General features: G+C 44.4%; 1 protein-coding gene across 1 annotated transcript in view; it reads right to left on the minus strand.

Moving 5' to 3' along the window:
- Nucleotides 1-25,614, minus strand: part of FAM20C (FAM20C golgi associated secretory pathway kinase) — a 60,862-nt gene that overhangs the window by 15,459 nt on the left and 19,789 nt on the right. The gene's annotated exons all lie outside the window — the stretch shown is intronic.

Here is a 25,614-nt window from a genome sequence, read left to right on the forward strand (position 1 = left end):
ACCACCTCAACCTGCATCATGCCCTATTTCGAAGTCTTAAATGGGAGATAAGCACTGCAAAGCTGTTCTGCAGAGGATCTGCAAGGGAGGACAGTTCCCCAGAACAGGAAAACAAAGCTATTTGCATTCCCTGCTGTTACAGGTGGCCAGCTGATAGCTCGTGCATCACCCATGCTACACACTGGCAATTAAAATACAGCTTCCACACCGTGACCTTGTCGTATCAAAGGCTTCGGGATGGAGCAGGTGCACAGCTCAAACCTCCAGAGAATTTGCAGCAAGTCCTCATTATGGGGCTTGTTGGGAACCCAAAGCTGTGTCCACCCACGCTCATTCCTACAAAGACCACGGTGACTATCAGGACTGGTATCTGCCTGTGATCCTTCCCATATCCATCTTGCTGAAGAAATGGGATGGGATGGGTCTTGGTTTTTTTGACTCTATGAAGATTTTGATATGCAACCAGCAGAGTCTGAAAGGCTGATATCCTTTCTCTGACATTCTTCTTTATATTAACATCTTGGCAAAATACTCTATCTCACCCTAAATGGTGAACTATTGCCATCATAGAGACAACATCAAGATATTTGACTTGTGTCCAGTATAACTCAAGGTCAGAGGGGCCTCCAGCACCCCAGTGATGCCCCAGCCAAATCAGCACTGACCACCGTCATAGTAGTGGTCATGGAGGCGGCCAACACTTGCTAGAAGTCCTGCTAGGGTGCTGCTGTGGCTGCAAAGGGTTCACAAGGAGACAAGCTAAAAGTGAGTCTGGCATAAGATAAAAAATAATATTTTGCTTTGTCTCCATAATAAATGCAAAAGGGGAAGGAGCACGCCCACAAAGAGGAATACAGGAGAGCCAGAAAACTATGGCATGTCACACGCTACACAATACAATCAAGAGAAGAGCTAGGAGAGCTGCCACTTCATTGTGCATATTCCCCCCAAAAATGAAGAAATGAGCCCTGAATATAAATTCAAAAGAAAAGATTACCATATTTCTGTTGGGCCGAAAATGACACTTTCTTATATAACTCTCTCTCCCCTCCAGATTTTAAAATATTCAATTTTGTCAACGAATCTACAAGAGACTCATCCCAATCTTTAGCAAACTTTACACATATCAGCACAGCTGATAAGTTGCAGAAAATATTACTAATTAGCTAATCAATGCCATCTGCTTTTTTTCTCCCAACGCCTTTAAACAAATCACGGCTGTTCCTTTACAAGAAAATCTTGCTCCAGAAAATCAGACTTCAATAAGGACTAGATCTCAATCTTGCAAGCACAGCTATACCCGCAGCCCAGCTCCCTCGTGCTGGCTGCTCGGCACGCCGGGCAGTCAGCGCATCACCGCCGGGATAGTCTGGTCTCTCTAATTTCACTTTTCTACTTGCTCCTTGCCACCTCTGGCAATGGCTGAGGATATTATTCATTTGGAAGTAAGTACAGCTGTCCTGCAGGCTTAGACTTGTTTGTACATATTTCTCTCCTGTCATAATGTATTATTAAGTGGTAACGCACTCTCCTAGAAAATCATGAACTTGATTTGTCCTAAAACTTTCAAAAATGGACACCAAATCCACACTGCAATCTAGGCAGTGGAAATACCAGTATTTCTTGAACCTGACTATCTACATCATGAAACAAGCTCCCAAGTTTCTTTGGTGCTTCCCTCTACTTATCTACAGAAAATCACTCTGCAGCCACACTCCCCATGGTCTATGCCCATATCAAACAAGTATGGTACCTACTTTTCTGTCTCTTGGAAATATTGGATTATTGTGAACGCAGACTGGAAGGGTTTATCAAACCTACAAGATGCTTTACATTCCTTACCCTCCCTTGCAAAGCTCTGCAGAACTAAGATGTAGCAGATCCAAACGTGAAACCCTCTCCTGAAATAACCTTGAAAAATCCTTTCTACTGACTTATTCCAACATCCCATAGATAGAATAGGAACCTTGTTCCTTGGATCTAACTTTAGTTGGCAAGAGTTTTATTCAAACATACATTTATTGTTCATTTAATGTCTGCAGCAGCACCTAAAGAGATTTGTAGGTAGTTCCTCAGCCACAGTAAGCTGCCGTACCACCAGCAAACGCTCACGCATGTGATGATCATAGCCTAAGGTACACAATGGATGTAAAAAGCCACAGGAGCCTAATACAGCCTTGAATCAATGGAGTCAATGGACTGTTATGAGAATGGCTTTAACAATGTTAAAAGGGCACCTACATCATAATCTGTATTTTTTACTTTATCCAAATGTTTATATGTGATTTTATTTTATCCACATTTTAAAAGTTGCTATTTTTTTTAATGTGCATAATCTAATCAACGCCTTGCCTGGTTTGGTGCTAACTCTTCTAATGACTTGTTCTGAGGTGTGTGTACAGAGAGGTGGAAGATCACACTCTGCTCTCAGCAATGTGGATGTTCAGTCAGCAAGTCCTACCAGTTACTGCGGCTTTTGATGGTGGCAACTGGCCCTTGGTCTCTAAGTGACAGGCTGCGAAAGGGGCATATGCTCCAAGTCCCTTACAGGTCAGGTAAAGTATCTCATAAAACAGCACTGGAACCAATCCATCCCACAGCGTGGTTTAAATCAGAATTGCATTTTAAAGGGGAAAAAACCCCACTCCTCAAGTTATTTTGGTTTTATAACCTGATGACTACTGAAGGCTATTGTCTAATAAAATGACACACACAATGAGATATTTGAGCAAACAGATCAATATGCTGAACCCTCTGCAGAAGGGCACGCTTCTGAGGGACAATGAACTAAAGCAATGGTCAGAGCTCCTCGGTGCCAGCAGGAACATCTCCCAGCATGCCGGACACCGGTTCTGCACAGGTTGCAGACGGTGGGAGAGGTTTTCTGGCAGCGTCTCTTATTTTGCAAACAGTTGGAATCCGGTGATCCTCTCTTTGGAAAGGATTTGGCAGATATTTATAACGGCAGGCTGGGAAGCTCTGGAGGAGAGACAGATGGAAGTCTGTTGATACTGCACACAGTTAAAAATTACACAATGGCACCAGACCAATTACAGCATGAGGAAAAGACAAATCAGCACGGTAATACTAGTAGAGGAGAAATAAGAACTCAGGGGAATCAAATCCCGTGAAAATTTCCCTGGCATGGCACAACTCGGAGAAAACACGGGAAGTAAAGAATGGTTTTGAACAGGACAGGGACACATTTGGATTGACATGAGATGCAACTGTGATCTGATCCTGTGGCTATAGTCATGCTTACGAACAGAAGAAATAAAGCTACTCTGGTAAATGAACATAGTCAGGAATAAATCAGTCAGCTCCATTCCAGCTATGGCTGGGACCTGTTGTGGTGTTCAGTGGTATCAGGATAAACCAACATAGTGATTCGCATGCAGAAATAATTGCAATGCCTCAAGTTTTTCTTAGATGCTTTTGTAAACATTTATTGGCCAATTACTTGATCCCCAACCCCAACATTAGTAATTTCTTGCGTTTTTTTCTGCTGTTCACGAACCGCATCACCACAGGGAAACTGCAGGCTCTGCAGACTCCCTGGCATTTCAGAAAACGCCATTTAGAAATGAAACCTTTAACATGGAAATCTATATTTAATTCCCAAGATCCCTCGCATACACCTGCCTAAATTATCAGGATTAATACCCACCGCGGCCATGTATTACTCGAAAGAATCCTGCCTCGATGCCAGACTTCCTCCGCACTGGAGGGGTCCTATTATCCGTACAGCAGCCAAAAAGCTAGAAAATAGGGCAAACAGCCCAATCTGAGCTAAGTGTTATCCTGATAGACACACGCTGTCTTCCTCTGTCACAGCCCAGAGACATTTCAGACACCTTTTGTGTCAAACCCGCACACTTTAACTAATGAAGGGACGTGCTGCTGATTGGAAAACAGCTCCTTTTAAATAGGAGCACTCTTGTTCCGACGTAATCAGGGGAATCAACCTCAGGGATTAGGGATGATTATGGATCACAACAATATGCTTTGCTGCAGCAGGGAGTGGGTCTGCCCGGGTTGGGCCATTCTGCAGATGGAGACTCTGACCCTCTCCTGCCAGGGAAATTCAGCAGCAGCGAAATCTCTGTGAGACGCAACAAGACAACGAGGCACAGTAATCTCATTGGCAGGGACACAGGTAACATTGATAAGAGAGTAATTCGGCTATCGGACAAGATAACTGGAGATTATCTGGGTCTACCCACAGCTACACGCAGCTATTCCTTCTCGTTTGGAAAGCAGCTTTCCCTTTTTCCTGGTGAGTATTTAAGGTGTTTAAATACCTGCCCTGGAGCTGAGCGGCAGGCTCCGTAGTTAATATACAATACAGCCTATATCATAAAATACAGTTGATACAAGACTAAAAGGCTGCAGTTCGCTGCTGTTTCAATTACTCTGTGGCCTGGGAGGGACTTGGGGACTTTTAACATTCAGAAGCAGAACTGTGGGGCTTTGTAGGCAGCCCCTTGCTCCAGCAAGCAACCGAAGCGGAGATGCTCCATCAAGTCAGGAAAACCTTTCTGCCAACACGGACAGGCATGAAATCTCCCCAGCCCTCACCTATGAACTTCTTTGTACCAGTGGAAAATTCAGACTAAAAGTCCGGTGTCTGCTTGCAAGATTCTCTCCCCCTCCCCGCAACCCTTATGTCAAATTGGATTGTGCAGCAGAGGGATCTAGAGTGCCCTGAGATCATCGAAAGCTTATTATTCTAAGTGAAGGAGGCAGCCCGTGGAAAAAAAAAACCCGATGTCTCTGAGGCAGCTGCAGTCCTTGGGAGGGCACTTAGATTTTGCATGCAGAGTCGTATCATCCGGGAGGGCTTTCTATGCGTTTGGCACCAGTTAGAACAGGTGGAAATACTGCCACTTAATTTTATAATACATTTTAGTGGCTTAGTAAGTCCTTAGGAAGATAAATGATATTGCTAATGCAGCTACGTCTACAGCAGCGAAGGTATCTGGTGCCTATTTCTGACTCCTCATGGAGTCTTGGCAGCTGATGGCTTTGGCTTTATGGAAGCGTTCTGCTATGAAGAGCACTCCCAGGAACGATACGAGCTGTTTACAAGAGCAGAATACGGTCCAGAAAACAAGCAGCCAAGCCAGGGATGCAAAGACATGCAATATAAGTGGTACAGAAAGGATGTTTGGCCCGTTTCACCACTATCATCCAAACGGCAACATGGGCCTCTGCGGGACAGGCGAGCTGCTCCCGTTTAACTAGCAGCTCTGCAGCTAGAAAAATGAGAGAACATTTACTGTGGCAGAAAGACAGAAATCTGCACAGGGATGCGATAGCAATAGGAATAATTAGCAAATTGCCAAAAGGATAAATACCGAGATCATGCTACTGCATGCCATGCCCGGAGCGCTTTTCTCCCGAGCGGACGAAGAGAGCTTGACAGCAGCACATGCTCAAGGACCAGTTAGCTCAATATAAATCATAACCTTCTGATGTAGAGAATGGCAATAAGCTTCCCAAAGAGCATGTGTATATATAAATATCTTGTTACCTGGCAAAGGAGGATAATGGGGGGAAGAGGGAGAGAAAATCCACAGCAAAACCGTATATTAAGGTGGGTTTTCTTTCCATTTCCAGTTGCAGAGTCAAATTAAAAAGGCTCAGGAGGTCACCTAAGCCATCCCCTGGCTGCAGGGCGAGATCAGCTAGACCTAAACCATTCTTGACAGACATTGCTATAACGTGATCTTCAAAATGTCCTTTCACAACCGCATGGCTACAGCCCTCTCCTCCTTGTCCCATGTCCTGGCCTCGCTCTTCTGCCGATTTCCAGTCTCGCTTTTCCTCCTTGCCCCACGATCAAGGCAAGACCATCATAGACTTGCTAGACTTGCTAGATTTGATCTGAGTGCCTTTCCAAGGAAGGAATACTTGCACAGACATGCCAGAACAAGTGGCTCCCATTCCTGAAAAGAGCATCCCCAAGCCAAGACCAGGGAATTAAGCCTTAATACCTTTAGGCTGCAGATTGCTCAGCTCACAGGCCCCTTCTTTACTAAGCAGAGTTCATTTGGTTTTAATTCATTAACATTCCAACCAACCCAAAGCCTTGGAAGACAGCTTTAGGCTCTCCTCTTAAAACCAGCACTGTTTCTATAAGACAATGAAACAATCTCTGATTCCTCTAAATAGATCAGGGTGTTTGTGAAAAGGTCTTGCAAAAGCAGTCCCTGACTCAGAGCAGCACCAGTGAAAGGTTCCTGCTGTCCCATGCAGGAGATGTATTTTTATATATATATATATATATATAAATATATATATATAAACGCAGATTTTCACCTGAGCAAATCATGAGTTACCACTCCTGACTACACAAGCAGATAGGATATGAAGGGCTGAATAATCAGGGTAACTAATATGTTCCAAGAATACAAATGATTCATTTTATTCTCCGCTAAAATATAAAAATAATAATAAACCCAGACATTTTCCTCTTCTTTGGGGCTTTTCTGTTCCTTCTAGTGATCTGGATCTGGTATTAACATCTCGGAATGCACCCTCTCTATACCGTTGCCTTCACTGACATTGTGCTGACAGGAGAGTTAAGGCATAATCTCACTAATCATCATTTCATTGTCTACCAGCACAGTACAGCTCTTTTTTTCATTCATTCTTTTGCACTTTCAGATACATAAGACATGAAGAGAATCTTTGATCAGCACAAAACATGTAAGAGTTTGATCAACTGGGAAAATTTCCTTCAGCAATTCAGAATATTACTTCCAGCTCTGCCTAGTAAGTAGCTGCCTGTCACCATGGGAAAAGCAAATGGAAAAAAAATATTAGCGTAAGCACATTTGTCAGGATGTCTTCCCTACGCACGCTTTTCAGCATGACAGCTGCCGATCCCCCTCCCGCTCCCAGGGAACGCGGCTGAAGAGAGGGGGTCCCAGTGCTGGGGACAGCACTCTCAGCCTGGTCAGATCTCAGATTCACAGCGATTATTATTATTATTATTATTATTATTATTATTATTATTATTATTATTATTATTATTATTATTATTATTATTTAGAAGATGGCTGGAAAGAAGGCAAAAAGAAACGCTGTTATAAAGCAGGTAAGCCATACAAAATCAGAGAGATGAGCTCCAATGCTACCAAACTCTAGATGGATGTACGTAGGTGCACTTAATGTATACTCCAAGACATACATCAATGTTTAATATCTCCTGCTGTGGTACTGGACATGATGTGACCAGACAAGTAGGATCATTCTGTATAATATTTGCTTGTGTATCCCTCGCACCTCACAAACATCTCAAATTTAAGAAGCAGGCACAGTGTTAGAGAGCAAGCCAGTTTAAAATACTTAAGGTGAGATGAGTTTTTCCAGCATTATGGGATAGAAGCTGATCTCGGTGATTACTGGAAAGCAGCACCACTGAATGCTGAGGTGAGTGAAATAAAGATGCTTTTCATGACCACTTTTGTCAGCTGTGTGTAGGGCTGCTTCTGTTGTAAGTAATGACACGCATGGCTGCTTTTTGGTCAGTAGTGGGGATTGAAGTGTGTATTTCCAAAATTAGAAGCTCAGGTCTTCATACCTTGATTTAAAGAAGCCTACCCTCTGCGGGAGCCCAGCGGGAGGTAGGTAATCCATAGTGGCATGCTGATTGCGCAGGAGGCAGCACACACATGCAGAATTGCAGGTGTGCAAGTGTGCAGGACTTGCTGCAAATTCATCCTCCTCTCCCTCTTTTGGGGTGCTGGTGGGAACAGGGGATGCGGGATGCAGAAGAGACGAACGTTGGTGGCTAGGTGGTAGTGCCTGTTGGCTAGAAATTTTTTTTCTACCAGGAAAAAGCAGGGCTTGTACAGAAAAACAAATGAGTCAAGGTATGAAGAGAAAGGCAAGCTCTGGGAAGCTCCTGTCACTAATTTACTCTGCAGGTAAAAAAATTCTTAATCCAGAAATAAGGTTTGATTCATCTTTAAGATAGAAACCTAACTTGACACAGAGGAGTCGAAAGATTAAGAGGTACTTGACAGCACAACAAAAGAGTTCCCAGTGCCAACATTAATAGGGTCAATGCTGTTGCCACAGCAGGGAGAAAAAAAAGCCTCACAGCAATTAAATAAGCAGGAGATACCATTAATGAGGTGCTACAATGATATTTTGTGCCTTTCTTTAAGGTGTCTTCATTAAGAAACTATATCACTATCAATATTTTCTGCCCTCGTATGGCTTGGATTCGTTTGTGCTCTTAAACAAGTGGTATGAGCATTTTTGCCGTGCCGAGCTCGTGATATCTGTCATCTTCCCCTTGATTTATCCCTTTGAGGCTCTGTTGTACATTGTCTGCTAGCCATAAATTGCAAACATGAGAAATGATACAGCTGCAAAAACTATTTTTGAATAGGCAGCGCAAACCGGGCTCAGTGTGAGCCCAGGTACCCTCAGCCTTTCTTCAGGAGAAAGACTGCAGAATATTTTCCACAGAGGTTTTTCAATATATAACACTGGTAGAGCTCTGAGAGTGCAGGAGGAAAATATGTGTAAAATTAGAAGTCTGAAGCATTTCTGCAGCCCTGAGAATGTTATTTAATATGTCTGGGGTCATTAAGGGTAGGGATTTAATGGAACAGTAACATTAAACACATTAGAAGCATAGCAGAGCCCAAATTTCTTTCAGCTTGTTGGATTTCTTCTTTTCACTGTACGTGATGTGTGTGCCATTGCACTCTCAGGGTTCACAACAGATTCAGTTCAAAATAGGCTGGAAAAAGTAATTACTATGAACCTGATGTATCGATACATAACTTCCTTTTTATTCATGAGTTTCCTTCCCATCATTACAAGAATCATGAATGCTAGTAAGCTTGTCCTCAAAATCTCCCAGGAAGCAGGAAAATATTAGCCCCATTTTTCAGCAAAAGCTGCAAAACACGGAGCTATTAAGGATTCAGCTCTGCCCTAAGCGAAGCGCTCTAGCCTCATTAAGCACACGCTTAACTTTGGGCACACATATAGCCAGTGAACTCTGTGTGTCCTTGACAGTCAAGCACAGACTTAATACTTCCTCGGAGCTCTTCTGTGCTCAGCACTTTGCAGGAACAAGCCAGTGATAAGCACCAGATCCCCCAGCAGCTCTGCCCGCTCACCCCGCCTGCTTCCAGACCCACACTTGTTTTTTCCATCTTCTTCTTCCACCCATGACAGCAACTACCTTGGGAAAAAATGTGTCATTCTGCCAAAAGTACAAGGCAGTTTGGCCACAGGCTTTGGCAGATCCCAGATGACAGCTTTCAGATTGACACTGAGGTCTGCAGGTCCTAGGTGTCCTCAAGACTCCTTGTACCCAAACAACTGCACCACACAAAGCACTGCAACTCCTCTAAATAAAAAAAAAAAAAAAAAAGGAACTACTTTTCTTACTTATATTGCTAGACTAACCAGAAATAAGACTCAAGTCTTGGCTTTCAACATGTCTCCTGCCCCACGCAGGGAAATGCAAGTAGATCTAGAAAAGCTCAGACAAGTTTTATGAGCTCTCATGTTCCAGAAACGCCGTTTGGGCTGTGCCAGGTACAGGGACGGGCTGACGGGCCGCAGGCAGTATGGATGAGCAACACAGACCCAACATTTCCCTCTCCAGCCCAAGTGGAAGGAGTTATTTGGGCTGAATATTGACAAAACTAGAAGCACCACAGTGTTTGCACCCTTTATTCAGCCCGTTCAGTGCAGTTTCAGTTTGTGGTTCAGAGTCTGAATTTCTCCTTTCTCTCTCAAACAAAATGTTGGCAGTTCTTAAGATCATATAATAGGGATAAAGCCTGATACAATCACAGCTCTCTATTAGCCATACAATGAGGCTGTCATTTTATTGTGGCTTGGAAGAATAAATAAAAAAAAGGATGCTAAGGCTCCAGCTATGAAAATGAAAAATCCTTTGAAATTTCACTGCTTTGTGTCATGAGTGACCTATGTATCTGCATTTGTATAGGGGAGCTCCACTTGCCCAAGGACGCCAAAGGAGTAACCGTGCTAACCTACGGCATGCTCCCTCCTCCCTTCCCACCTACCCATCCAGAACAGTTTTGGCTTTTAATTTACAGTTTACCATTTATGAGCTACCGGATACCGAACTGCACTGAGTTAAGTGCTCAAGATTTTGCAGACAAATAATTACCATCAAAACCATTAACGGGACAGAGCCTACATGGCGTGTATGTGTAGAGCAATACATAAAAAAAAAAGAGCATGAAATTCTCATTTGTACAGCGAGGTGTGTTTACCAGATACAGATCTCGAACTCTGGATGCCGTTCTCACACCCAATACAAAATGAGAAACAGGGGACCAGAACAGTGAAGCGTCTTGTGCATTTTCCTCCTGGAAACCCCAGATCTTCTGAGTGACAGTGGATGGTTTGGCTCAGCCACTACACATCAGTCTCCTCCATGCCCCGCGGTGGGGTCCAGAGGATGTGCTGGTGCCCAGTCCTTCTGCTGGTCGGAAGGACATTCACCAGGAGAACTGCAAGTTTTGCTTTTCAAGCCCGTTTCAACCCCAAATTCTGAGAATCTCGCATAATTATGCCACTGAGGACAGCAGGCCTGTGGTTACTGCGAGATAATGGCTCCCCAGGGCCGAGTGTTTCTAATTCCTCGGAGGTGTGATTGCCCAGTAAAGCTCACGCAGCCCTGAACCCACCTTACCACTGCTGTTAACATTCCTTAACGCGGTGGCAAAGGGTGACGTGTCTCTCTGAGCTGGGAAGAAGGGGTAATTGCCTGCTTCAGACTACTTTGTGGTTACTAAAGAAATGGGAATTGCTTCGATATGGTGTGGTATTTCATTGCTGTAATAAAGCAAGCTATGCAACCTCTCTCTTTTTTTTATTTATTTTCATTTTTCTCCTGTCTCATTACCACTCCTCCTGTCAGCAAACACAACCTCCGTGAAGGGTGTCTAACTTATTCTTTGTCCTGAGCTGGTTCTGCAGTTCATGGGTAAACTTCCATTTTTTAATGGGTTTTCTTCCCAGCCAGAACTTCAGCTAAACAAGGAATACAGAACAGCGCTTGGTTGCTTGCCATTCCCCAGGGCGCACGGACACCGGCCCTGCCCCACTGCAAAAACCAGTGGCCCATTGAGACATCTCTGAGGCTGATGTTGCCCGACAGATACGTGTCTCACCTGGGCTAGTCCCGTCTGCAAAGCGTTCCAGGTTCAGGAATGTGCTGATATCACCACTTTGCCATTTTGAGCATTTCTCAAGCAGTTAACATTCTGACCCACGGCTGTCGAGGTGATTTACAAGCACAAATACCTCAGGGTGCTCCTAAACCTCTTGAGCACCTGGGAACAGCCATTCTCAGCCTTGGTCAGAGAATGCTCTAACTTTTCAAGGAGAAAGAAAATCCATGGATCGTCTTAGATTTAACCCCAATGTTTCACTGCCCAGCTAAATTTGAATTAAACAACTGCATCTATCTCAACTTTGTTGTTCATTTATTGCACTCAGTGCACCGTGCTTTATATTGAGGGACCCATGAGTCACAAATGACATTGGAAATTACACATCAGGGTCCTTTTAGCTTGCAACCGTCTGGGTAAAGCATGGGTTAACACTCTGCAGCTCACGGGGAGTCACTGTGCAACTCCCAGGAAAAAATCAAGCTGTATTAGCATCTCTTCCCTCTTCTGCATCTCCACTGGGAAGGAGGATTTTAACCTCTCGGCCTCCATGTTGCTCTGTTGCGGGGGGCTGTAGCAGGGTGAGGGAAGCAAGCGCAGTCCCTGCTCTTGACAGAGCATCATCCCTCTCCCCCTTTAATCCTAGTCATAGACACAGCATTTTAGGAAAAAAAAAAATGGAGGTGGAGGTTTTAGGGAGCATCACTTAAAAGGACAGCAGATGCAGGATTTCAAAAGGGCTCAGTATTGGCCTGACCTGCTCCTCGTAAGTAAAAAAAGACCTACTGAGTTCTCAGAAAAAATATCCCATGTGAAAAAATAAAGAGCAGAAGGATGCTAGGGGAACTCCACAGCACTACAAGGGAAGAAAGACTCTGGCTGGCTTGGCTGCTCAGGGCAATTGCTGTTTTCTATATAAACATCTCCCATCAAGTGCAATGCATTCGGTGAACTCCCGTGCTCAAGGTGCAGAGAAATATTCACGCTTCATGGATCACAAAAACGCGTCCACTCAAACCTGGAGTGAAGCTGAAGAGCGGTGTACGTGTGTGTGTATCCGTGCGCATGTGCAGAGGCATCCCGGGGGGAACAGGCATCCCGAGGGGAACATACATCCTGAGGGGAATGCTTCTCACCAGCGAGACTCAGCTGAGCCAGTGCTCAGTGTGAAACAGGTGAGCTAAGACAAGACTTAGAAATTAGCTTTGGCTAATTTAAACTCAAAAGCCTGCCTATGTTGAGGTTGCTTGGTAAGATCAAGGGAGATTACAATGAAGTATGCAAGGGTTGATAATAAAAGCAGAGCTTAGAAAAAACAGCTCATGAAAAAAGAAACAAGAGTAGAGCACAAGAGAAAGCAGGGGAAATCGGCAAAGGATGTGCAGTAAAACATTTAGTGAAATGACACTGTTGGCAATTTTTTTTTTCATGGAGCTGATTTATGACATGCAGCTGCTTTTTTCTAACAGTGCATGTCTAGCTACTTCTCCTTGAATTTTTAACCTTGTGTAAATGTCTACAAAATATGAAGCTTATCTATTGTACAGTGTGATAGATATGCGTGTGCATAGCCCACAGGCGTTTTGTGGGAGTCTGGTTTCAAAGAAAGGACTGTGTTTTTCCTAAAGCCAAGGACGCTTGTATTTCAGCTTTCCTACCTTCAATGTGAACTGTGAGGATAAGTACATGGCAGAGCACAGCGATCGCATGATTCAGTCTTTGAACTTCATTGCCTCATTCCTTCAGCATTTACTGCTTTTCTCTGGGTCTCATCCAACTTTCCTTCCGCTCAGTGAAAGGTCTCCCATTGCGTTCAAGGTGAACTGGATCAGGAAGCACAGAGCCAGTTCATAAACTGGGACCTGACCTGCCCGTACTCAAATTTGAAGGCCAGCGAAGTCACGGGAAAAGCCTCCCAATGATTTCAGGGGAGTGTGGAGCAGATGCAGATTAAAGTGAATAACTAAATGAGCCGTCTGTGACAGAAAACACCCCGTTTTCATCCATGTCTAGATGTGGGGGACAGAAGACATAACCTCTGTTTTTAGGGTTTAGCTTAAATACATCCATGACGTCTTCCACACCTCTTGTTAATATCAAGGCGGATATTGCAAGATTAAGCAAAAGTGGGAGTAAAAGGGTCTTAAATTCATATTGGAATTTGAACTCTGTCCAAAGCACACTGTGCCTGACACTTTCAGGACTGAGATCTTGGATAAAAATGAATACACAAACCATCTTCTTCTGTTTTGTTACAGGTCCCTCGACTTCTCTCCTTAGCAATCTCCAGCAGGCTGCCATTACCAAACGCCTAAGTAAATTCCAGTAAAGTTGAGTGAAGATCATTTAATCACAAACATTGGTAAGAAACCTGCTTTATTTTTTTTCCCTGAGCACTGTTTTCTGTGCAGCTCACAGGCAACAATTGTATTGACAGAAATGCTCAATAGCAATATGAATGTCAAGGAAGTATTACAGGATTAGCTGCAGACAGTCAGACTACTTTCTGACTGAATCGGCTTAGTGGTTCAAACAGGTAGAAGGGGAAACAAAGGAAACAAAATTAAATGGGTTCATTGCTTGCCTACAGAGATACCTGCAAAATGACCCAAAAGTGCAAAGCAGGATTAAATTGGCCATTCCATATTCTACACATATATAGATCTCTTTAGCTGTATCTTTAAAAATATTTGCTTCACCCTTGGATTCCCAGCATTGCATACATTGGTGCCATACCACCACATTAATCACATTCTCTAAATGAGGGATTTCACCTACATAACTAGCGCGCAGTCCGAGAGCGTGAGAAGGACTGCGCTGGGAATCTCGGGGCATTGCCCCCTCCTGCTCCCACCACCCAGCTCCAGTCCACCTCTGCTAACAGGGAACAGAGGACAGAGCAGTGCAAACATTGAAAACAAAAAAAAACCACCCTTCAGTAAACTACCAAAATTAAACACTCAGTTGTTCTTAATCTTCTACACACTGAGGAGAGAATAAGAAGAAAAGAGAACAAATCACACCTGGCAGACACTAGTCCCTCAGCTCAGTGCTATTGGAAGGCACCGAGGAACCCGTACAGACAGACTAGACTAAAGCAGTCTCAGGCAGGGTTGGAAAACGTGCTTTCCAAAAGCTCTGCCCTAGAACAGATTGCTTCATAGCTTGCTGGAAAGCATGGCGGAGCAATGGAGTGAGTCAGTCTCTAAGAAAGTGCACTCAGTATAGCATTCATCCTCACAAAAACCCCAGCTCATCCCCACTAAAGACTCTTGCCTGTGAAGTCAAGTCTTTTAGGACACGTTTCCAGATACACCTTCTCCTCCTCCAACACACAACAAGTCTTTAAACTCCATCCTAAATCCCACTGCCTTTGTGGCAGGCCAGCAAGTGCTGTGGCCAAAGAGTAGATCTTTTCTTGATGTGACCTTAAGTGTTAAATCCTGCCATTAGGTACATGCACACAGCTCCTAGGGACACAGCAAGGCTTCCGGTGCATCTGGCAGTGCTGGTTTTGCTAATGATTAATATTTAGTTTTGTCAGTTTAATGAAGACATTGTTTCCACCGATCTACAGGTCGGATGGCAATTGCAAAACAACTCACTCATTAGATGGCTGCAGATTCCCTGCTGATATATTTATTTATGCACAATGTGCATTTCCAAATAGATGACTATATTAAATTATATGCTTCTGCCTTATTATTTTGTAAGTTTTAATGGTTTTCCATTCCTTTTTTTATTAGAAAGAAGGAACCGTCATTCATGCTAATGATGTGCTGTAGCTATGTTTTACATCTGCATTTCTTCTTTCTAAACGTGTATTGAAGAGCAACTGCCTGGAATTGTTGACTTTTACCATGAAAATAAAGACCAAAAAAAAGCAGACTGAGGCTTTTTTTTCAAAGACAGTGAGATTTTTGGGCATTTAGAACTGTTCAGAGAAATCCAGCAAAAACTTCCCACTCAGCTGAATTCACTCCTGTACAAAGTCCTCTTGTACCAGTCACACCTAACTCCAACTCTGAAAACTAATCTCTTCCAAAACCAGCGGGCAAACACATGCACTCCACGTGGGTACCACCTTCGAGGGATGGTGAAACAGAAGCTGGGTTGCCAGAGAGCAGACACGATCCACTTCCAAACAAGAGCGGGTGGCTCCAAGTTGCCAAAACCCGTTCAAGTGCTCTACAGACCGCTGGGAGGGAAGAAGGAAAGCACAAAAACACACAAAGCTGCTTTGTGGGAGTTTAAAATCTGCCTCTGAGATGCAACTCGCCAACCTGCAATTGGACGGGCAGGAGGGATTCAGCTTCTCCTCCAGGGACACTGAACATGGGGACACCAAGGTTTGAAATGAAACCCAGCACAAAACGTCTGTGAATTGCAGGAGAATTTTCTTGCTTCTTTGTAAGCGCAACTACTACTGTAACGTTATTTAACTAAAAATAACCAAGTCAGTTTTAGCTCAAAATGTGATCAGCCCATAAATAGTTAGATAAACTCCTTCCAGGCACATCATGTACTTCATTTCCATTTGCAACACGTATTAAAGCTCTGCTTATGCATAAGTAATGCCTACAAATGGTAGATGGTAAATTTTCCTTCTTAAACACACAACCCACTCCTACCTCACTGAGCAAAAGGCCACGACGGTGCTTTTACACACCGCATGATCCGTGCTGCCTGAGCAGCGCAAGAGCAACCACTGTTTTTGGCACAGGAGATATTCTAATACCCGAATTGCAGATTTCAACCAGCAACATGTGCTCTCAAACAAAAACAAGTCTGCGAGGAACTTATGGACCTTTTATTTCCAAAACTGCTCAAATGAAGTTTTATTTTTCACTACACTTATCGACTGTGAGTGTTTGGGGTCGCCGGGAAGGCTCCAGAGCTCTTCCTTTCACTCCACCTTATTTTGCAGCCCTGAGTCCTAACCCTGGGTTACAAATTCAGAGCACACTTTGAGGGATCATGGTTTGACTGCCATGATGAGAAGTTAAACAACAATCTCCTTCCGCGCTATAATTACTGCAAACAATTTCATCGTCTGAGGTGTGCTTTGCAGGGTTGTGTATTAGCTGGTGCTGCTTCTGTCACTGCTCATCACATGAACATTCTCTTTACCTGCTGTGTCTGTGTGTGCCTCAAAGAACCGCGGCATTTTTAATGGCATAATTTCCTGGGACGAACTGAAAAGCAGCACAGCATGGTCTGCATTATTTATATGCTCAGTCCTACAAACGGCAAGGAAAATACCGTAGATTTCCTGGAAATAAACATATTCATTATACTGAAGCCTTGTGCATAATAGACTATGTCACTGAAAGAATTTAATTACTACCTCAAAAGTATCTTCGTTTTGCTAGATTCGTAACCAAAAAAAAGAGTGTCTAGACACATTTTAATGCAAAGACAAGATTCCTTACCCACTCCAAAATATCCCATGTTGATAAATCTAGAAGCATGCCCTACTGTTGCTGCTAATCAACAGAAAATTCTTAGCATTTTTACAGCGTGAAATAAACTGTAGATTGAGTCAATTGGGAATACTAATGACAGAAGCCATAAAAGATTTTATAACATCAATTACGTCTAAAGGAAAAGGACTTGCACCACAGATCAGCAGAATATTTTGCAACCGTGCTTCATTTAAGACTACGATTCCTGGACATGGTTTGGGAGTTGATTTGCCAAGAAGAATGTTCAGGAATATGTAATTGGCAGCTATGCAATTGTGGTGCTCCTGCAATTCAGCCGTAGCAGCAGAATGAGCTGTGATGGGAGGATGCAGGTCTGCTGAACACACCTGACAAATCTCCAGACTCCAGCTGGGTTTTCCAAATCATGTTGGAATCAATCATAAATAACCTGATTTTGGATAAAGGCTTAAAATGATATGTTGGGTTCAGTCTAGACCTAAAAAGTGATCTGAGACCTAACAAAATCCTCTTTTTAAAGCTCAGATCTGTTTTCTCATGTTCCTTATTGTCATGCACAGACTACCTCTCCGACCACGCTCAATAGGCAGATTCCAGGGAAATTACTGTTTCAGTCATTGTTGCCTTCTGACACGCAGAATTTATCAGAGGCGGCTACTATTTTCTGCTCTACACATCATCATACACAGTAAAAATAATTTCAAGCCATCATTGTAATTTCACCAGCTTGTTTTTAAAAACTTGCTTGCGAGGGTCCTTCCATCCCGATGGAATTGCCATTTAAAAAATAGGGTAACCAGGGGAATAAATTGAAACAAGGGCTGTGACAAGGGAAAAAAGCAACAGCCAGGCTTAAATTTCCTTCCCTTCTCTCTTCCCTACCACAGAAAAATTTACATTTTCAATAGCTATACTCCACGGGAAAATAATTTCCCACGCAGACACAGCTCGAGTTCCTCACACCACACTGAAGGCAGCCGATATTTTGTCACAAGGTGGTTAAACCAAACCTCTCCTCGACACAGCGGAGTTATCCACGTTCAGCCTACAGTGTTCCAACCAAATAATGCTTTGCTAATGATGTCTGCAGTTAGATGACAAATCAGGCTATTTAAATTGCTTCAGCGCATGCATCCTTTACAGGCAGGGTATCCAGGTAACCATTCTAGCACGGCTTCGAGGTGGGAGGGAGAAAGCAATAGCTAATTTCTTCAGCTAGGTGGAAAATTAATCCTGAAGAGATTTGTCTGGTTTGTTATGGTCAATTTGAAGAAAAACAATTTAAAAATATTTATTTTAAAATGTATTTTAAAATGTGGAGTTATGCAAGAGAGGACAAAATAATTGTCCTTCAAAAATACAATAATGGCTAGGTTTGTTTCCGAAAACAATTAAAGATATTTTAAAGCCCTCACTAGGAAGGTTTTCTGTACTTTAATACATGTTAGTATCAAAATGCTTCAAATGACATGAAAAATATAGGTTCAGAATTTCAGGAGCTGCCGCCAATCACCTTTTTGTAAGTTTAACGCTAACTAAGGTATCAAACACTAGATTGTCTGGGTTTTTTTTCTGCATAAAACCAGTGCAACAATAATTTTAATACCTGGTTAAGGAAATGTTATTGCCGACCAGTATCAAATGCTATTACGGCTCCACCTGAGAGACACCCGTTAACGTCCCTGCGAGCCTTTGGAAAAGGTTCAGCTGCTTGGGTGATGTTCAATTGGGTGGGGATGGGGGATACAGCACCTTTTTCCTGCCCTGGCCAGGAAGAGGCTTGCTCAGGGATTCAGAAAGGGTTTCTTGGGCGAGGAGCCATGTGGAGAGGCAGGAGATGGGACAGGCTCCCCATCTCCACTGTGGTCTCCAGTCTGGGGGCCGTGAATATTTCCTTTTCTGTGATTTCTCCATTGGGCATCTTGAACACTTTCGGTCAGGGGAAGGGGATTCATTCCTCCAGCTGATTCACAAACAGAAATGCTGAGATAAGACAAGAGGCCAGCTCTGGTTCCCTCAGAAACCCAGGAGAGTCCTTCCACTGCTCCTCCAGACACCCAACAGCCCCAGACCCCCGAAGATCGATGGGACCCCTCTTAGAGTCCAGCCAAGGCGTGAAGGAGAGGGAAAAAGCCTTCTGCTCTGCCTGCAAACCTGCCCAGGGCAGGAGACATGCCGCTCTCCTCCACACTTCACGCAAGGAGGACACCTGGCTCCTGCCCCGCAGCAGTCCAAGGGACAGCCACAGCATATCACCCCAGGCATGGCAGGGACAGGACCATCACAACCTGCGCCATCCTTGGGGCCGGCTTGGAGATGCACAATGCACACTCCCTTGCTATGGGCCAGCTGTACGGGCCAGCATTTGCCATTTGCCAAGGCAATGGGAATATTCACACTCCGATGCTGTTTCCCTTGCGATGCAGATCAACGTCAAGAATTCACCAGATCTATTAAACAGGAAAATACAAACAACTTCTGATATCCCTTTCCTTGAAAACTATTTTGGAAAGTATGACTCATTTACTTCTCTTCTAAACAGGAGAAGAAATATTTTCCAGCACTCCCTGAGGATGCATTTAACCAGAAGCTAAGCCAGATGTAGAAATGTCTGCAGAGGTTTTTGCTCCTTTCATAAAAAAAAAAAAAAAAAGAGGAAAAAAAAAAGAAAAGAAAATTGTAAAGCAAGACTTGAGGTATTATTGGGTTTTAAAGCACAGTTGGCCTTTTGATTACCCTTAAAATCAGATCAGATCACAGAGAAAACACAGCATATCACCAGCTAGAGAAGGTCACATTGCAAAAGAACGCAGGTGGTCTCATTTTTTAACAGCTAACGTAACAGAAGCACAAATCTTCCAGCCACCAAAGAGCCTCTCCTGGTTTGTCAATTGCCACGTGTAATATCTGATGAACTCTGATGTCGCACTGCTCAAGGATAAAATGCCAGCAGGCAGGGGCTGCGGGAACAGCGACACAGTCAGAGGGAAAAAATCCTCTATTATTACAGCAGCCACTTATTTTATTCACCAGAATTAAAACCTCTTCACAGATAAAAGTGGGGATTTTTTTTTCATCCCACAAAGCAATTTTAGATTTCTATAGAATCATTCAAAAGCAATTAAAACCCCGCTCCTGTTGATGGGTTTGTATTCCTTGCTCACAGGGACGGCAGGCTTTGAAATCCAGGGCTGTTGAGTGCAATTCTTTGGGGCTTTGGAGTCATTGCTGAGTGCCAGAAAATACCTTCCCGAAGTTCACAGATATTAAATGTCTTTGGCAACACCAAAACAGTTTCAAGGCCTGAAGCTGTTAAAATCTAGAAGATATTGCAATAAAGAATCGGTGCAATATCAGGCAATTCAATACACTGCAATTTCACCCTTTTAGTGAGCTAATTTCTAGGGGAAAGGGGGAGAAGAGAGAATCCAATAATCTAATAACAGTACAGTTAGGTAAGAGGGACCAGGGAGCTTTTCCAAACTGTCTTACTGTATCAAGAGTGATAGACCTACATTGCCAGGGAAAAAACAAAACAAAACAAAAATCCTTCACAAACACCCCCAGGTAAACAACCCCAAACCAGTATCTACACAAAAATGATTCATGTCTCTCATCCATTTAAAGGTCTGTGTTATTTAAACCAGAAAGTGAGCCTCTAATACCAGTGTTTGTTTTGGCTTTGTTTTATGTAACAAAGGAAATTGTTGTTAAAAACGTAATTCAGATGGCAGCAACGTAAGGCCGTTCCCAGTCGCAGAGATGCAAAATGGCGGGATTAATGCTGCTGTGCCTGAAATGGCGTGGGAGGGACGGACCCTGATATACCACCCTGAATACAAGGAACAAGCCGTGCCAAACGTAATGGGCTTTAGGCACCTTCTGCAATACAGGTACCACTCTGATGTCTGAGGTCTTTCTCCTGCAAAGGATGCAGAACACAATAGGAAAAGCGTAGCGTCAACACTATCGGGCACAAAACCTTGCCAGAGCATCAGCAAAACACTGATCGGTGATTATGACTACGGGCTTCGCAGCGCCACTAATGTCTCATTGAGATTGGCACCACCCCAAGAATCTGGTGTTTGTGGATAAACAGGACAATTTCTTCTCTTAGGCCGCATTTAGTCCACAGAATTGCTGCATTGTTGCTGCTTGAAAGGCAAATGCAAACAAAGTTAGTTAAATAAAGCTATAATCATGCTGCTGCCTGACATATGAGATTGTTAGAGGCCACCAGGCAGAACTGGCAGAAGATATGGGCTGGCTCAAAATGATTAGAGCAAAATGAAGTCTTCAAGGACAGCAGCAAGGCCCTGCTGAAGTCAGCACGGAAGAGTTTTGTCCCTTCTGCTGCGGTTCTGGGCGCAGTTCAGCACTTAAGCACGGCTTGGGCTACACACCACAGCAGGGAGGTCATCACGCCAGAGCTAAACCAGAGAAACAAGAATGGTTTTCTATCCTGACTTTGGGCTGAAACCTTTCATAGCACAGCCAGCCTAAAAAGAGGAATGTGACCATCCACATGCACAGCCGGCGTTGTATTACAGATGGATCCGGTAGCCTTCACAGCATCACATCGTACACAGCCGGGAACAAGGGAAGGCTGAATGGCAACAACCGATTTTTTTTTTCCCCTGTACATTTCTCTTCTTCTAAACTCAGAGAAATAGATACAAATAGTCTCACTCCTGCAAATCATCTGTTTGAACTGCAGCTGTCAGGAAATTGAGGTGGTTGAAGGGGGGGGCTATAAAAGATTGTTCGTTAGCCGTGCCTCCTTTATGAGCTTCGTCGGTCCCAAAGACAGATGGGTTTGGGAGTGCAGCAGAGCAGGGGACTGGTATGTTCAAAGAAACGACAGCAGCCAGGCCTGCAAGGAATTCCTATCCCCATCCCTTCAGATTAGAAGGTTAATTAATAAGAGTTAATTAATGATGTGTCAATCAGCATGAAACACATGCCTGCGTGAGAAAAGCTGCCCCTGGGGGTGATAAGCATTAAGGCCTTCCCTGGAGTTATGTTTTAAAGAAAGCCCTTGTGACAATTCATGCGAAGCCCTGAAGAGGATGTTTTAATCCTTTTATCTCAGCATTCACTTCTGGCAAAAGCGAGCCTTTCGTAGGAAACCACCTAGCAGAGGTAGCTAAAAAAAAATCGCTGTGCTGTTGCCTTTGTTGCCTTCAAGGTGAGTCTCTGGAGGACACAAGACAGTGCCGGGTGCTGGCTGTCCCCCCAAAAATGGGGAGCTTAGGCTGAAAACATCTCAGAAACTACCTTGTCCTTAGTGATGGAGTAGCAGGAAGCAGGGGGAGAATGTGGGGGGTATAATCTCTGCTGCGAAACACCCCATGCTCAAACCAGACAGCCCATCGCCGTGCCCGCTCTTCCCATGGTAACTTCAGGAGGGACGGGCATTTGGACAGGAGCACCGAGGAGCTCTGCTCTCGCTCCCCTCTGCCAGATGAACATCCCAGGCTCTTGGCTGCCGGGACATCTATGCCCATCTGCTTGCATGGCGCGGTGCCCGCTCACAAGTTGTCAGACAATTTCACGGGTGCCAAAAGAGCCTGGATTTGAATAGGTGGCCTGGATACGCTGCAAAACACATCTCTTCTGCATGGCCTCGCTGACTGCTAACAGAGCAGGACCTCGGCTGGGCTCACACCACCCGGAGACACAGATTCACTCCGGATTGGCACCGCTGAGGATTTGCCGCTGCTTTGGGTGAAGGATTAGTGCCCTGAGCGCTACAGAAGCACATAAAAAGCAGCTTCTGTACCAAAATACCCAGTGCATGCCAAGATAACTTCAATGCACCGTGATACAATCAGCAGCACAAAAGCCCAGCTCTCCGAAGCAAAGGCACCAGAGGAGCAGAAAGCCCAGCGGCTCCCCATGGGCAGCGACAAGTAGGTCAGGCAGAGCAAAAAAGGGCACGTTTAGGGCTAAATTCCCAGTTACCCAGCTCTTCCACCTGGGTTTAGGAGGCAAAAAAACCGATGGTTTCAGCTTGGAGGTGGCTCTGGGAAAAAGAAAAATAGGCAGGCAATAGGGAAAGCAGGTTCTGCCCTCCTCGGGCACCCGGTTTCGCTGGTGTCGGAGCCCAGAGATATCAGGCTGGCTGCTGCTGTGGATGGGGGGAGACACGGAGGCTTGTGGGGGCACTGGGTCCACAGTGAAGGGGACAGCTGCTGCTCCCACCTTGCCCAGGGCTGGCACAAGCCCTCCTCATTGCACCCCATCCTTCTCACTCTTACAGAAAACCAGGATTTTGCTTTAAGCTGCCTCTGCCATCATCAGCCCCAGGAGGCAGAGCTGGCGTCGGAACCACAGCATTGCTCTCTCCTCCGCCTGGCTGAGGCTCACTCAGGGCCCTGACACAAAACCTGGGCTCGCAACATGAAAGGCTGAAAAATCTCCGAGTTTTATGCCCCAGGAATCAGATTTTCTGCTTAATAAACTCCTAAAGAATCAGATGCAAATGAGGCCCCTGACAATTTGGGCCGGATTATCATATCATGGGAATTCAAACAGGCACAAAACACAGGGAAACACAAATACACTGGGTCAAAATTATCTTCTTGTGCATCATGAGACAGAATCAAACAAAACGCAAGTCAGTCATACTGAAAACTAAAGAAAATAATTATAACCATTGCTAGATTCCCCTGTAAATCTACAGATTAATAACACCTTCATGTCTTTGAGGCTTCATGCCAGCTTATCAAAGCAGTTCAAAATCCATACACAGGCTGTGTGCAATATTTCTGCAGTCTGTGTGCAATATTTCTGCTGTTACAGGTCTCCATGCATGGCCATGGCGTTAATCATCCTCTGGCCGGGTGACCAGCCCTGCATGAAGAATTTGGGCCACTGATTAGCAAGGTTTACAAAAGTGCCAACAGGATCAGTCGGATGCTGCCGCTGAGAACAGTATCTGGCTTATGTGCTGGCTTGGAGTATTTGATTATCCGTAGCACATAATCCAGCACTTTAAACTGCTTCTATTTACAACAGTTTTGCTGTCCCCCCCTACTCTCCAGCTCCCACACATTTGCAGATGCTGTTTACTCTGGGTTTCTGCTACTTCTTCACATGCAAATGAGTCCTTCAGGCTTCCTCACTTTTATTTACCCACATGCAGAACCTTACAGCAGGGTGGAAAATTTAAGTTCACAAGAAATGTACTAACACTACTGAACCAGACACTGAAAATGAAAAAAAAAAAAGTCAGAAATGTCCAGCATGTCCTAAAGCTGTGTTATTAACAGCTATTACAGCTATTTTAAACACACTTTTTTTGTTTGTTTACAGCAGTGAGTCACCAACAGCACCGTGCCAAAGGCGTCATCTGGACGTGTGCTGTGCGCTCTCGCCTAAGCCTCTCAGCTTTGCCAAAACCTTCTTTTCCCGACCTGCAAGACAATGTTACTTTGGTTGTGGGTTCCCCCTGAATGCCACCCAGCTTTCGCATCATCCCTGACCATGGGACTGCCTCGCGTGAACCGGTGACCTCCGGCAAAGCTGGACGTGTGTCCTCAGCCACCAAACACGCTGTTTTGTCAGACCCATTCTACTGCTGCTTATCTCCCATCCTTCCCGATAGCCAGGAGCCCTAACTCAAGAAACCTGTAGAAATGTTGAGGGCTTTAACGAGTTGGATGCTATAAGAGCAAACAAACTTCAAACAACTCTCGGTACAAGTGGCCAGATCCTCAGCTGCACCCTCTGAAGCGGAGGGGATCCCCAGAGATATCCCTGTGTGCGATACAGACCAGGAGCAGAGAGGGAGCAATTTAGCTCCATGAAACACCCCAAAATAACTCCTGCTGAGGGGGGAGATGAGCACAGTGCAACTCCTCTCCACAATAAAGCTGTGCGTGCTGCTCCAGAGAAAAAACAGCTTCAGCCGCTGGTTTACGCAACAAGTCTGGCACAAATCATTTCCCCTCCTTGAATTTCAGTCTCCTGAGCCTAGTTTAAGGATTATAAATTGTAGAGAAACGGAGACAAATTCCCATGAAATACTTCAGCGTAGTGGTATCTGCATATCCCACTGAAAATATTTTGGATAAATTTTTTTTTGCCTAGATTTACTAAGGACATCTCACCTCACTGTTACACCAACAGGTCCCCCGTGTGCCAAGCCCTGTTACTTAGCAGTGAAGTACAGGTTACGCATTTCACGCCAGCTCTTCCCCGATAACGCTTGCTGCTTTTCTGCACTGCCGATACAGGGTAAGAAATAAGAAACTGAGGAACTGGAAGTGTGTCTCTGATTAAAAGACAAAACCACAGGACTGCATTTCTTGGTATGTAGAAAATTAAAATGAAGAAGTAGCTTGATTAAAATCACACTGAAGATGCTTCTCTCCTAATACACTCTGGTAACATGTGAAAAAAACCTGATAGCTGCTGGCTATAACTGGCTTTTCAAGAAAAAATAAACAGTAGCATATATTTGTTCCTGAAGACTAATTAGCAGGATTCTACAAGCACTTAAAAGGCATCTAATCAAGCAGAGACACTTCACTACTGTAAAATATGACTGCCCACTCAGCTCTCCCGTAAAACGGCGATAAGGGGCAGGTACAGTCAGTACCTGTGTCTATTTGTGCCTGTGTGAAGCAAGAACAAAAATAGATATTGAGCATTGTGTTATCATCTGCTAGAGAAACCCCAACAAATGAGTTGAAGAAAAAGGCAATTCGTGCAAAAAGCCCCAGGCACAGAGACCGTGGAGCTGACATTTCTGTTGAGCTGTGGAGTGAAGTCTTCTTCTGCCAGGAGCCAAAGATGCCACGGGGAAGTCAGGGGAGAGGGACTTGGGGGAGAATTCAGAAGCAGTGGCGGATGGCAGCTTCCCAATGCTGGGAAGTGCGATGGGGCTGAACCCCATCGACAAGGTGATATCCAGCAAACCAAGGCTGTTTTGCTGGAGGAAGGTCTGCTCCCTCGTATTGTCCTGTCCTGGCTCAGGACAA

The sequence above is a fragment of the Chlamydotis macqueenii genome, chromosome 15 (genome assembly GCF_036417535.1).
Source record: "Chlamydotis macqueenii isolate bChlMac1 chromosome 15, bChlMac1.mat, whole genome shotgun sequence".
NCBI lineage: Eukaryota > Metazoa > Chordata > Aves > Otidiformes > Otididae > Chlamydotis > Chlamydotis macqueenii.